Source organism: Pristiophorus japonicus, chromosome 7, assembly GCF_044704955.1.
Source record: "Pristiophorus japonicus isolate sPriJap1 chromosome 7, sPriJap1.hap1, whole genome shotgun sequence".
Taxonomy (NCBI): domain Eukaryota; kingdom Metazoa; phylum Chordata; class Chondrichthyes; family Pristiophoridae; genus Pristiophorus; species Pristiophorus japonicus.
In genome coordinates this window covers 167,219,694-167,234,687 of record NC_091983.1, presented here as the reverse complement: position 1 = coordinate 167,234,687, position 14,994 = coordinate 167,219,694, and the positions used below count along the sequence as shown (strand labels likewise).

At 43.9% G+C, this 14,994-nt stretch overlaps 2 protein-coding genes across 4 annotated transcripts in view; both read left to right on the top strand.

Annotated features, from left to right (window-relative positions):
• rps12 (ribosomal protein S12) overlaps window positions 1-14,994 on the top strand; it is a 383,736-nt gene that overhangs the window by 96,466 nt on the left and 272,276 nt on the right. The window lies entirely within an intron of this gene.
• Window positions 1-14,994, top strand: part of casp8ap2 (caspase 8 associated protein 2) — a 60,984-nt gene that overhangs the window by 5,240 nt on the left and 40,750 nt on the right. The gene's annotated exons all lie outside the window — the stretch shown is intronic.

Below are 14,994 nucleotides of genomic sequence, written 5' to 3'. Positions count from 1 at the left end.
GGCTGCCCAAAGTCCGCCAGCGGGAATGTATCCGACTTCTCCGTGTTGGCGTGGGGGAAATCATTGGCACCAGAAGTGCCGATTTAAGCAATATAGTTGCAAAGGCTGTCTGGAGCAATCTCCAGCGCAAGTGCCGTAGATGAGCAAGCGAGCTGCGAGACACTACGTGGAGGATGAGAGTCAGACTAGCGTGGATCCGGATACGCAATCCGAGATGCCAGAGGAGGAAGTGTATGGACTGTACTCTTTCATAACCAAGAGTAAACCAATTTTGATTAATGTGAAGTTTAACGGGATACCGGTATCGATGGAACTGGACACGGGCAAGTCAATTGATCATGAACGAGAAGGCATTTAATAAGCTGCGGGATACTAAGACTGAGCCAGGCTGAGCCCTGTTAACGCCAAGCTGTGCACGTACACCAAAGAACTGATAAAGGTGATTGGCAGTGCACAAATTAATGTGTCGTATAACGGTGCGGTTCACACTGTGGATTGTTCCAGGCAATGACCCAACGCTGCTCGGCAGGAGCTGGTTGGAGAAAATCAGATGCGACTGGAACGCCATGAAAGCGTTGTTGTTGGAGGAAGAAACATGTGCCCAAGTATTGAGCAAGTTCCCCTCGTTGTTCGAACCGGGTATCGGCAACTTCACGGGAGCCAAGGTGCAGATCCACGTGGACACAGATGCAAGACCCGTCCATCATAAAGCTCGGGCAGTGCCGTATATGATGAGGGAGAAGGTCGAAATTGAACTGGACAGACTCCAGCGTGAAGGGATCATATCACCGGACGAATTTAATGAATGGGGCAGCCCCATTGTTCCTGTGCTGAAAAGTGATGGCACAGTCAGAATCTGTGGAGACTACAAGGCTACGATCAACAGGGTTTTGAAACAAGATCAGTACCCATTACCGAAGGCTGATGACTTGTTTGTGACGCGATCCGGAGGAAAGTCGTTTACAAAACTGGCCTTGACGTCGGCCTATATGATGCAGGAGTTGGTCGAGACGTCGAAGAGACTTACGTACATTAACACACACAAAGGATGTTTATTTACCACAGGTGCCCGTTTGGAATTTGCTCGGCTGCAGCAATATTCCAGAGGAATATGGAAAGTCTACTGAAGTCTGTTCCCAGAACCGTCGTGTTCCAAGATAACCTCCTGATCACCGGTCATGACTCCAAGGAACATCTGAACAACCTGGAAGAGGTTCTACTGCGTTTGGACAGAGTGGGACTCAGACTTAGAAACATAGAAAATAGGTGCAGGAGTAGGCAATTCGGCCCTTCTAGCCTGCACCGCCATTCAATGAGTTCATGGCTGAACATGCAACCTCAGTACCCCATTCCTGCTTTCTCGCCATACCCCTTGATCCCCCTAGTAGTAAGGACTTCATCTAACTCCTTTTTGAATATATTTAGTGAATTGGCCTCAACAACTTTCTGTGGTAGAGAATTCCACAGGTTCACCACTCTCTGGGTGAAGAAGTTTCTCCTCATCTCGGTCCTAAATGGCTTACCCCTTATCCTTAGACTGTGACCCCTGATTCTGGACTTCCCCAACATTGGGAACATTCTTCCTGCATCTAACCTGTCTAAACCCATTAGAATTTTAAACGTTTCTATGAGGTCCCCTCTCATTCTTCTGAACTCCAGTGAATACAAGCCCAGTTGATCCAGTCTTTCTTGATGGGTCAGTCCTGCCATCCCTGGAATCAGTCTCGTGAACCTTCGCTGCACTCCCTCAATAGCAAGAATGTCCTTCCTCAAGTTAAGAGACCAAAACTGTACACAATGCTCCAGGTGTGGCCTCACCAAGGCCCTGTACAACTGTAGCAACACCTCCCTGCCCCTGTACTCAAATCCCCTTGCTATGAAGGCCAACATGCCATTTGCTTTCTTAACCGCCTGCTGTACCTGCATGCCAACCTTCAATCACTGATGTACCATGACAACCAGGTCTCGTTGCACCTCCCCTTTTCCTAATCTGTCACCATTCAGATAATAGTCTGTCTCTCTGTTTTTACCACCAAAGTGGATAACCTCACATTTATCCACATTATACTTCATCTGCCATGCATTTGCCCACTCACCTAACCGATCCAAGTCACTCTGCAGCCTCATAGCATCCTCCTCGCAGCTCACACTGCCACCCAACTTAGTGTCATCCGCAAATTTGGAGATACTACATTTAATCCCCTCGTCTAAATTATTAATGTACAATGTAAACAGCTGGGGCCCCAGCACAGAACTTTGCGGTACCCCACTAGTCACTGCCTGCCATTCTGAAAAGTACCCATTTACTCCTACTCTTTGCTTCCTGTCTGCCAACCAGTTCTCAATCCATGTCAGCACGCTACCCCCAATCCGATGTGCTTTAACTTTGCACATTAATCTCTTGTGTGGGACCTTATTCGAAAGCCTTCTGAAAGTCCAAATATACCACATCAATTGGTTCTCCCTTGTCCACTCTACTGGAAACATCCTCAAAAAATTCCAGAAGATTTGTCAAGCATGATTTCCCTTTCACAAATCCATGCTGACTTGGACCTATCATGTCACCTCTTTCCAAATGCGCTGCTATGACATCCTTAATAATTGATTCCATCATTTTACCCACTACTGATGTCAGGCTGGCCGGTCTATAATTCCCTGTTTTCTCTCTCCCTCCTTTTTTAAAAAGTGGGGTTACATTGGCTACCCTCCACTCGATAGGAACTGATCCAGAGTCAATGGAATGTTGGAAAATGACTGCCAATGCATCCGCTATTTCCAAGGCCACCTCCTTAAGTACTCTGGGATGCAGTCCATTAGGCCCTAGGGATTTATCGGCCTTCAATCCCATCAATTTCCCAACACAATTTCCTGACTAATAAGGATTTCCCTCAGTTCCTCCTCCTTACCAGACCCTCTGACCCCTTTTATATCCGGAAGGTTGTTTGTGTCCTCCTTAGTGAATACCGAACCAAAGTACTTGTTCAATTGGTCCGCCATTTCTTTGTTCCCCGTTATTACTTCCCCTGATTCTGACTGCAGGGGACCTACGTTTGTCTTTTACTAACCTTTTTCTCTTTACATATCTATAGAAACTTTTGCAATCCGTCTTAATGTTCCCTGCAAGCTTCTTCTCGTACTCCATTTTCCCTGCCCTAATCAAACCCTTTGTCCTCCTCTGCTGAGTTCTACATTTCTCCCAGTCCCCGGGTTCGCTGCTATTTCTGGCCAATTTGTATGCCACTTCCTTGGCTTTAATACTATCCCTGATTTCCCTTGATAGCCACGGTTGAGCCACCTTCCCTTTTTTATTTTTACGCCAGACAGGAATGTACAATTGTTATAGTTCATCCATGCGGTCTCTAAATGTCTGCCATTGCCCATCCACAGTCAACCCCTTAAGTATCATTCGCCAATCTATCCTAGCCAATTCATGCCTCATACCTTCAAAGTTACCCTTCTTTAAGTTCTGGACCATGGTCTCTGAATTAACTGTTTCATTCTCCATCCTAATGCAGAATTCCACCATATTATGGTCACTCTTCCCCAAGTGGCCTCGCACAACGAGATTGCTAATTAATCCTCTCTCATTACACAACACCCAGTCTAAGATGGCCTCCCCCCTAGTTGGTTCCTCGACATATTGGTCTAGAAAACCAACCCTTATGCACTCCAGGAAATCCTCCTCCACCGTATTGCTTCCAGTTTGGTTAGCCCAATCTATGTGCATATTAAAGTCACCCATTATAAACGCTCAAAGTGCGTCTTCATGGCACTGGAGGTCAAATTCCTCGGGAGGAAAATCGCCGCTGATAACATCAGACCTTCTGACGTGAAAACCAAAGCCATCAAGAATGCACCCAAGCCGCAGAATGTGACTGAGCTGTGTACGTTCCTGGGTCTACTCAACTACTTTGGTAACTTCCTACCTAAATTGAGCACCTTACTTGAACCACTGCACATGCTATTGAGAAAAGGCAACAACTGGGTGTGGGGCGCATTGCAAGACAGAGCTTTCGAGAAAGCCACCAAACTGCTTTGCTCGAACAAGCTGCTGGTACATTATGACCCATGTAAACGTTTAGTTTTGGCCTGTGACGCATCGTCATATGGAATTGGTTGCGTGTTACAATAAGCCAATGAGTCGGGGAAACTTCAACCTGTCGCGTCTGCATCCAAAAGTTTGTCTAAAGCAGAGCCTACAGCATGGTAGAAAAAGCTTTAGCATGTGTGTATGGTGTTAAAAAGATCCATCAATACCTGTTGGGTCTGAGGTTTGAATTAGAGACCGATCACAAGCCACTCATTTTGTTGTTTTCCGAGAGCAAAGGTATCCATACCAATGCTTCATCTCGCATCCAAAGGTGGGCGTTGACATTATCCGCCTATGATTGTCATTCGCCACAGACAGGCACAGAGAATTGTGCCGATGTTTTGAGCCGGTTGCCGTTGCCCACACCGGAGGTGGAAACGCCACAACTGGCAGATTTAATGTTAATCATGGATGCTTTTGAGAGTGAAGGTACCCCTGTCACGGCTCAACAAGTTAAGACCTGGACCAGCCAGTACCCGATATTATCGGTGGTAAAGGGTTGCATCCTCAAAGGGGATTGGTCTGCCATACCTAAGCAAGTGTGCGAGGAGGCCAAACCGTACATTCATCGCAAGGACGAACTGTGTATTCAAGCAGATTGCATATTGTGAGGCAATCGAGTTGTAATGCCTAAGAAAAGGAGAGAGAAGTTTGTGCGTGAGTTACACAGCACACACCCTGGTATAGTGATGATGAAGGCCATCGGCAGGTCCCACGTATGGTGGCCAGGAATTGATTCTGAGCTGGAAGCATGCGTTCATCAGTGATGATTTTATACAGTTCAAGCATAACCTCCCTGCTCTTGCCTTTATTAGTCGAGGCATGGAATACAAGTATTCCATATGCCGCCTTAACTATCTGATTGTACAATTAAGTGGCACAGAAGCTGGTGAAAATGTGGCGTGGACTGTCCTTGGAGATAGATAGTGTTAAGAAATCCAAGAAGGAGATGGGTTGTTTTTCAGCAAAAGAAAATGATTGATAGGTAGAAAAGAATATCATGTGGCATTTATTGAACCTTGGAGCTAGTCCTATGGCTACAGTGTAACCAGGAGGCATGGATGGAAGTTGAAAAGAGGGAAGGTAAACAGACCGTTCAGACTCAACAGCATTACATCGAGGATGGTGAATACATGGAACAGACTGTCGAGAAGCAGTGTGGTGCAGAATAATTAATTCAAGAGGGAGCTGGATAGATGTTTGCTAGAGAAAGACATTGAGAAGTGTGTGGCCGCAGACGTGACTTCAGGATGGTATGTTGCCTCCCTGGTTACATGGATATCACTGAGTGGCGGCAGGACATTGAGGGGGGAGGGTGAACAGCCAGAGGTCGTGGTCCAGATCAGCACCAATGACATAGGAAGAAAGAGGGATGAGGTCCTGCAGGCAGATTTTAGGGAGTTAGGAAAGAGATTAACAAGCAGGATCCAAAAGGTAGTAATCTCTGGTGCCATGTACCAATGAGTACAGGAACAGGAGGGTATAGAAGGGATGAATATGTGGATGGAGAGCTAGTGCAGGAGGGAGGGCTTTAGATTCTTGAGGCATTGGGGGAGATGGTACCTGTACAAGCCGGACCTCAGCAGAGCCTGGACCAATATCCTCGTGGGGCGGGGTGGGGGTTACTATTGGGGAGGGTTTAAACTAGCTTGGCAGGGGGGTGGGAACCTGAGAGTAGATTCATAAGGGAGAGAAGCAAAGCTAGAATTGGAAAGCAGAGAAAAACAAAGGCAAAAAAATAGACGAGAGTTTGGTAGTGCTAAATGGTATTCACTTGAATGCAAGGAGTCCAGGGAATAAGGCAGATGAGCTGAGAGTACAGATAGACACTTGGGAGTATGCTATCACAGGTAGAACGTCTGAAATCCGGAGTTCGAAAAACCGGAATTGTCCGAAAACCAGACATTGTGCAGATTTCAAGAGTCGTTGTCTGGAATCCGGAAATATTTCCCGAAAACCGGACTTTTAAGCTGCACATATCTTTTTCCAAACAGGAATCAAAATAAATGCGCGGCCTGGCCTCGAATGCCAGATTTGGGCTGTGTGATGCAATGCTCCGAAATCCAAACATACATGAAAGTCAGCCTAAGGGTTTCCGGATTCGCGACGTCAGCTTGTCTCCAAAATCCAAAACTCAACCCAGCAGTTTCATGATTCGGGAGACCAGATTTCTTCTCCAAAATCCAGAAATGCCCGAAACTCTACTGTGGGGTTTCCGGATTCGGAATGTCTGATTTCTTCTCCGAAATCCGGAAAAACCGGAATGGCCTCGGTCCCAAGGTTTCTGGTTTCGGGACGTTATACCTGTACTACTTTCAATTTAGTATACTGTATTCGTTGCTCACGATGTGGTCTCTACGTTGGGGGGACCAAACACAGATTGGGTGACCGCTTTGCGGAACACCTCCGTTCAGTCCGTAAGCGTGACCTTGAGCTTCCAGTCGCCTGTCACTTTAATTCCCCGTTCAACTCCCACTCCGACATCTCCATCCTCAGCCTCCTACACTTTTCCAATGAAGCTCAACGCAAGCTCGAGGAACAGCACCTCATCTTTCGTTTAGGCACTTTACAGCCTTCTGGACTCAACATCGAGTTCAACAATTTCAGACCATAACCTCTGCCCATATTTGGCTCCTTTCTTCCCCACCCCTCCGATCCGATCTTATGTAATTTTTCTCTCTCTATCTCCCATGGCATCTGGTCATGACTCCACCATTCACACCCTATCTAGACTAACCTTTTTCTAACTTCTGTCATTACCATTTCAAGTCGGCCCATCATCCCTTTTTGTCTCTCCAATCTCTTCTGCCTTCTACCCGATCACAGACCTTCCCTTTTGTTCTTTCTTCCTCTCCCCCTTTCAGTGCTCCTTAAGAATCTGTTCTTTTCGAAGATTCGACAGTTCTGATGAAGGGTCATCGACCTGAAACGTTAACTCTTTCTCCCCACAGATGCTGCCTGACCCGCTGAGGTTTCCAGCATTTACTGTTTTTAGTTCAGGTTTCATCTTGTTTTTGCTTAAGTTATTCTATTAGTGCTAGATATAAATTACTGCTAATTCATTGACTGCGTTACCATCTCTGTGTGTCTGGACTGTGATAAAGTGGGTGTTTGTGGACAGCAAGACATCTCTGGATTTACATATCTGCTGGAAATGCCTCTTTGGCTCAGAGTCCTTGAGCTGGAGCATGAGTTGGTGACATTCCAAAACATTACGGAAGGAAGGAACATAGGAATAGGAGTAGACCATTGAGCCCCTCGAACCTGTTCCGCCATTCAATGAGATCATGGCTGATCTGTGACCTAACTCCATATCCCCACCTTTGGCCCATATCCCTTAATACCTTTTGGTTAACAAAAAGCTATCAATCTCCAATTTAAAATTAACAATTTATCAAGCATCAATTGCCGTTTGCAGAAAACTTCCACCATCCTTTTTGTGCATAGAAAAATTTCTTAATTTCACTCCTGGAAGGTCTGGCTCTAATTTTTAGACTATGCCCCCTACTCCTAGAATCCTCAACCAGCAGAAATAGTTTCTCTCTACCCTATCTGTTCCTCTTAATATCCTGAAAACTTTGATCAGATCACTCCATAACCTTTTAAATGCTAGGGAATACCTTGAAGTCCAGGTATCATTCTGATAAACCTACACTGCACTCCCTCCAAAGCCAATATATCCATCCTAAGATGTGATGCCTGGAACTGCTCACAGTAGTACTCCAGCTGTGGTCTAACCAGGCCTTTGTATAGCTGCAGCATAACTTCTGTCCCCTTGTACTCTAGTCCTCTAGATATAAAGGCCAGCATTCCATTAACCTTTTTGATTATTTTCTGTACCTGTTCATGACATTTAATGCTCCATATATACCTGAACCCCCCCCCCCCCCCCCTCCCAAAGTCCCTTTGGACATCCACTGTTTTTAGCTTATCATTTTAAAAAGTACCCTGTTCTATCCTTTTTCAGTCCACAGTGGGTGACCTCACATTTGTTTACATTGAAATCCATTTGCTGCAGTTTTGCCAATTTTCTTAATTTATCAATATCCCTTTGTAATTTTATGCTTTCATTTATACTGCCTACAGTGCCACCCATCTTTGTCATCGGCAAATTTGGATGTATTACTTTATGCCATCATCTAAGTTGTAAATAAATATTGTGAACAGTCGAGGCCCCAACACAGATATCTGTGGGACACCACTAGTCACATTCTGCCAATTTGAATACCTATCCATTATCCCTACTCTCTCTCCTGCCGCTCATCCAATTTCCTAACCAGCTCAATAATTTCCCTTAACTCCGTGGGCTTTGACCTTGGATAACAGTCTCTTATGTGGGACTTTATCGCATGCCTTCTGGAAGTCCAATAGACATTCCCTTCTCCACTACTTTAGTCACCTCTTCAAAAAATTCAATCAGATATGTCAGGCATGAATCTACCTTTCTCAAATACCATGCTGGCTCTCTCTGATCAACTGAAAATGTTCGAGGTGTTCAGTCACCCTATCCTTAATTATGGACTCTAGCAATTTCCCCACAACAGATGTTAGGCTAATTGGTCTCTAATTCCCTGGTTTCCTTCTCTCACCATTCTTAAAAAGTGGAGTGACAGGTGCAATTTTCCAATCTAAAAGGACTGTTCCTAAATCCAGAGAACTTTGGAAGATTATAGTTAGGATATCTGCAATGTGCTCACCTACTTCATTTAAAACCCTGGGATGGAAACCATCTGGCCCTGGAAATTTGTCACTCTTTAGTGCCTTTATTTTCTTTATTACTGTTATTTTACCTATGTTAATTTTATTGAGTCCCTGTCCCCTATTCGATATTGGTTTCTTTGGGATTTCCGGCATGTTATATCCTCTTCTGCTGTAGGTACTGACACAAAATATGTCTGCCATTTCCCCATTGTCATTGACAATATCACCACTTTCAGTTTTTAAGGGGCCAACATTGCTGATAGTTTTCCCTAGAGTGCAATCACACCTTGGAGAAAAGTGCAGGAAGGGGAGAGTTTAACTGCCAGCCAACAGGGTGTGGAGACCAAGGGGAGATAGAGGAGGAGATCCTGCAGACACTGATCCTATCTAACTGGTATGATATACTTGCTGCCTGAGAGGATAAGGATGAAGGCTGTAGGAAAAATGGCCAGGATGCTAACAATGGCACTATGGAGCAGGAGGCAGTCCAAGAGGGAGGAGCAGAATAGAAAGGTTGTTATCATAGGGAATTTGATCATTAGGAGGTCCTCTAGAAAAAAGGGACATAACTGACAAGGTAGAAACAGAATCCATTTGGATTGAGACAAAGGATGGACCAACCACATTAATGGGCGTAATCTCCAGACCACCTAAGAGTGGAAGGGAAGTCGAGGAAGAAATATGTTAGACAAATCTATGAAATGAGTAAAAGACAGAATAATAATCGTTGGAGAGTTCAGCTACCCTCAAATAAACTGGCATGTAGAGGTAGGGGAAGAGGGAATGGAGTTTTTATAGTATGTTGAGGAGTCCTTTCTTACCCACTGCATAAGCCCAACAAGAGAAGAATCGCTACTGGATCTAGTAATGGGAAATTAACCAGAGCAGATAAGAGAAGTAAGCATTGGGGAACATCTAGCTAATAGCGATCATAACATAGTAAGGTTTAAAACAATGATTGCGAGACATAAGTAAGACAAAGAGCAAAGAGAAAAAACTTATTGTTGAGGGGGTGAGAACAGAAGTAGAGAAGGTAAACTGGAATGTTTTAATTGATGCACAGATAGAACAGCAGTGGGAAATATTTAAAATGGTGGTCAGTAAAGTTCAGGAGAAATGTATTCCATTTAAAAAAAAACACAGGAACAAGCTATCCAATAATGAAATACCACGATGAATAAAGAGAACGGTAGAATTGAAACTGAAGAAAAAGGCACACGCTAAGTACTAAGAGGATGACAAAAGGGAATACAAAGAGGTTACCTTGAAACATAAAGTCACGGATGTCTCGGAGCAGCTGCAGGACATTTTGAAGGAGGAGGGTGAACAGCCAGTTGTCGTGGTGCATATAGGTACCAATGATATAGGTAAAAAAACGGGATGAGGTCCTACAAGCTGAATTTAGGAAGCTCTGAGTTAAATTTAAAAAGTAGGACCTCAAAGGTAGTAATCTCAGGATTGCTACCAGTGCCACGTGCTGGTCAGAGTAGAACTAGCAGGATAGCACAGATGAATACGTGGCTTGAGGAGTGGTGCAGAAGGGAAGGATTCAAATTCCTGGGACATTGGAACTGGTTCTGGGGGAGGTGGGACCAGTACAAACCGACGGTCTACATCTGGGCAGGACCGGAACCCAAAGTCCTAGGGGGAGTGTTTGCTAGCGCTGTTGGGGAGGGGTTAAACTAATATGGCAGGGGGATGGGAACCTATGTAGGGAGACAGAGGGAAGAAGAATGGGGGCAGAAGCAAAAGATAGAAAGAAGAAAGGTCAAAGTGGAGGGCGGAGCAACCCAAGACAAAATCAAAACGGTCCATATTACAGCAAAACTCTAAAAGGGCAAATAGTGTTAAAAAGACAAAGCCTGAAGGCTCTGTCCTCAAAGCGAGGAGTATTTGTAATAAGGTGGATGAATTAACTGCACAGGCAGCAATTAATAAATATAATATAATTAGCATCACGGAGACATGGCTCCAGGGTGACCAAGGCTGGGAACTCAACATCCAGGGGTATTCAATATTCAGGAAGGATAGACAGGAACGAAAAGGAGGTGGGGTAGTGTTGCTGGTTTAAAAAGGAAATTAACGTAATAGTAAGGAAGGACATTAGCTTGGATGATGTGGAATCTGTATGGGTGGAGCTGCGGAATATCAAGGGGCAGAAAACGCTGGTGGGAGTTGTGTACAGACCACCAAACAGTAGTAGTGAGCTTGGGGACAGCATCAAACAAGAAATTAAGGATGCGTGCAATAAGGGTACAGCAGTTATCATGGGTGATTTTAATCTACATATAGATTGGGCTAACCAAACTGATAGCAATATGGTGGAGGAGGATTTCCTGGAGTGTATTGGGGATGGTTTTCTAGACCAATATGTTGAGGAATCAACTAGAGGGCTAGCCATCCTAGACAGGGTGATGTGTAATTAGAAAGGACTAATTAGCAATCTTGTGCGAGGCCCCTTGGGGAAGAGTGAACATAATAGGTTGAATTCTTCATTAAGATGGAGACTAGGGTCCTGAACTTAAGGAAAGGTAACTTCGATGGTATGAGACGTGAATTGGCTAGAATAGACTGGCAAATGATACTTAAAGGGTTGACGGTAGATAGGCAATGGCAAACATTTAAGAATCACATGGCTGAGCTTCAACAATTGTACATCCTTGTTTGGAGTAAAAATAAAACGGGGAAGGTGGCTCAACCATGGCTAACAAGGGAAATTAAGGATAGTGTTAAATCCAAGGAAGAGGCATATAAATTGGCCAGAAAAAGCAGCAAACCTGAGAACTGGGAGAAATTTAGAATTCAGCAGAGGAGGACAAAGGGTTTAATTAGGAGGGGGAAAATAGTATGAGAGAAAACTTGCCAGGAACATAAAAACTGACTGCAAAAGCTTCTATAGATATGTGAAGAGAAAAAGATTAGTAAAGGACAAACGTAGGTCCCTTGCAGTCAGATTCAGGTGAATTTATAATAGGGAACAAAAATGGCAGACCAGTTGAACAAATATTTTGGTTCTGTCTTCATGAAGGAAGACACAAATAACCTTCTGGAAGTACGAGGGGACTGAGGGTCTAGTGAGAAGGAGGAACTGAAGGATATCATTATTAGATGTGAAATTGTGTTAGGGAAATTGATGGAATTGAAGGCCAATAAATCCCCGTGGCCTGATAGTCTGCAACTCAGAGTACTTAAGGAAGTGGTCCTAGAAATAGTGAATGCATTGGTAATCATTTGCCAACAGTCTATCGACTCTGGATCAGTTCCTATGGACTGGAGGGTAGCTAATGTAACACCACTTTTTAAAAAAGGAGGGAGAGAGGAAACAGGTAATTATAGACCGGTTAGCCTGACATCAGTAGTAGGGAAAAGGTTGGAATCAATTATTAAAGATGAAATAGCAGTGCATTTGGAAAACAGTGACCGGATCGGTCCAAGTCAGCATGGATTTATGAAAGGGAAATCATGCTTCACAAATCTTCTGGAATCTTTTGAGGATGTAACTAGTAGAGTGGACAAGGGAGAGCCGGTGGATGTGGTGTATTTGGACTTTCAAAAGGCTTTTGACAAGGTCCCACATGAGATTGCTGTGCAAAATTAAAGCACATGGTATTGGGGATAATGCACTGACGTGGATAGAGAACTGGTTGGCAGACAGGAAGCAGAGAGTCTGGATAAACGGGTCCTTTTCAGAATGGTTGGCAGTGACTAGTGGGGTGCTGCAGGGCTCAGTGCCAATCACAATATACATTAATGATTTGAATGAAGGAATTGAGTGTAATATCTCCAAGTTTGCTGATGACACTAAGCTGGGTGGCGATGTGAGCTGTGAGGAGGATGCTAAGAGGCTGCAGGGTGACTTGGACAGATTATGTGAGTCGGCAAATGCATGACAGATGCAGTATAGTGTGGATAAATGTGAGGTTATCCACTTTGGTGGCAAAAACACGAAGGCAGAATATTATCTGAATGGCGGCAGATTAGGAAAAGGGGAGGTGCAACGAGACCTGGATGTCATGGTACATCAGTCATTGAAAGTTGGCATGCAGGTACAGCAGGCAGTGAAGAAGGCAAATGATATATTGGCCTTCATAGTGAGGGGATTTGAGTATAGGATCTGGGAGGTCTTACTGCAGTTGTACAGGACCTTGGTGAGGCCTCACCTGGAATATTGTGTTCAGTTTTGGTTTCCTAATCTGAGGAAGGACGTTCTTGCTATTGAGTGAGTGCAGCGAAGGTTCACCAGACTGATTCCCGGGATGGCTGGACTGACATGAGGAGAGACGGGATCGACTGGGCCTGTATTCACTGGAGTTTAGAAGGATGAGAGGGGATCTCATAGAAACATATTAAATTCTGACGGGACTGGACAGGTTAGATGCAGGAAGAATGTTCCCGATGTTGGGGAAGTCCAGAACCAGGGGACATAGTCTAAGGATGAGGGGTAAGCCATTTAGGATTGAGATGAGGAGAAACTTCTTCACTCACAGAGCTCTTAACCTGTGGAATTCCCTACCGCAGAGAGTTGTTGATGCCAGTTCATTGGATATATTCAAGAGGGAGTTAGATATGGCTCTTGCGGCTAAAGGGATCAACGGGTATGGAGAGAAAGCAGGAAAGGGGTATTGAGGTGAATAATCAACCATGATCTTATTGAATGGTGGTGCAGGCTCGAAGGGCTGAATGCCCTACTCCTGTACCTATTTTCTATGTTTCTATGTGCAGGAGTAGGCCATTCGGCCCTTTGAGCCTACGAAAGAAGTCAAAGAAAACGATTAGGAAAGCAAAAAGGAATTACAAAATTAAATTATCAAGGAATATAAAAATTATTCAAGTATTCTTCAGGCACAAAAATAGCAAAGAAAAATAGGGATAGGGCCACTAAGGGATGCACAAGCTAAACTTGGGAAATGTTAGAAATATTGAACAATTACGGAACAAGGAAAACTATCAAGGTGGGAAAGGCATTAGACAAAGAGATCACAAAATGATATCAAGACATTTAAGATAGAAATGGTGGGGGGGATGGATATAATTGATAAGCTAATCAAAATTAGAGAGGATATAACTCCTGGTCCGAATGGATTGCATCTGCACATATTAAAAGAAGTCGGGCAAGAGATAGCAATGGCACTTTTAAAATTGATTTTAGAAAAGGGAATGGTGCCAGAGGACTGGTGGGCAGCTAATATGATCCCAATATTTAAAAATGGAGATAAAACAAGGCCAGAGAACTATAGACCAGTTAGCTTAACATCAGTGGTAGGAAAGATAATGAAATCTTTACTCAAAGATGTATTAGAAGAATTTCTAGAAACCGAACATATAATAGTCAACAGGGAACGTCATGTTTGACCAACCTCATTGAATTCTTCGAAGGAAAGGGAAATGCACTAGATCATTATACAAATCATTCTATAATATATTTGGATTTTCAAAAGGCCTTTGATAAGGTACCGCATGGTAGACTCATGGCTAAGGTCAGAGCATATGGAGTGAGGGGACAGATCGCAGAATGGATAGTAAGCTGGCTGCAAAACAGAAAACAAACGATTGGGGTTAAGTGTAGCTTCTCACACTGGCAATAGATGTGAAGTGGTGTTCCACAGGGATCGGTGCTGGGATTACTGTTCAGAATTTACGATCATGATTTGGACTCTGGAATCAGAAGTACAATTTTAACATTTACAGACAGCAAGTTGGGAGGTGTAGTTAATACAAAGGAAGGATGTGACAAAATACAGGAAGACATTAATAAGCTTAAGACATTAAGGGTGTGTGATTGTCAAATGAATTTCAATATAAATAAATGTGAGGTGGAGCATCTTTGTAGGAAGAATAATGAGGCCACATACTCCTTGGATAATCAGTCTGAATGGGCAAAGGGATCTAAGGGATAGAAACAAATCTAAAAGTAGCGACGCAGTTTAGTAGGCCATTTCATTATTTGAAAAAAGCAAACCATGCACTGGGGATCATTTTCTAGAGGGTTACAGGTTGAAACATCCCTTATCCAGAACTCCCTTGTCCAGAACCGTTCCTGGCTACCGTGTGGAGAATCTGCAAACTGTACAATTGAAAAGCAGTGCATTTTGTTAAACTTGTATCGAACCTTGGTTAGACCACACTTGGAGATGTTTCGCGAGTGTGCACAATCCATGGAAATTGTACTATTTTCTTATTGCATGCTCATATAGCCACTGCGT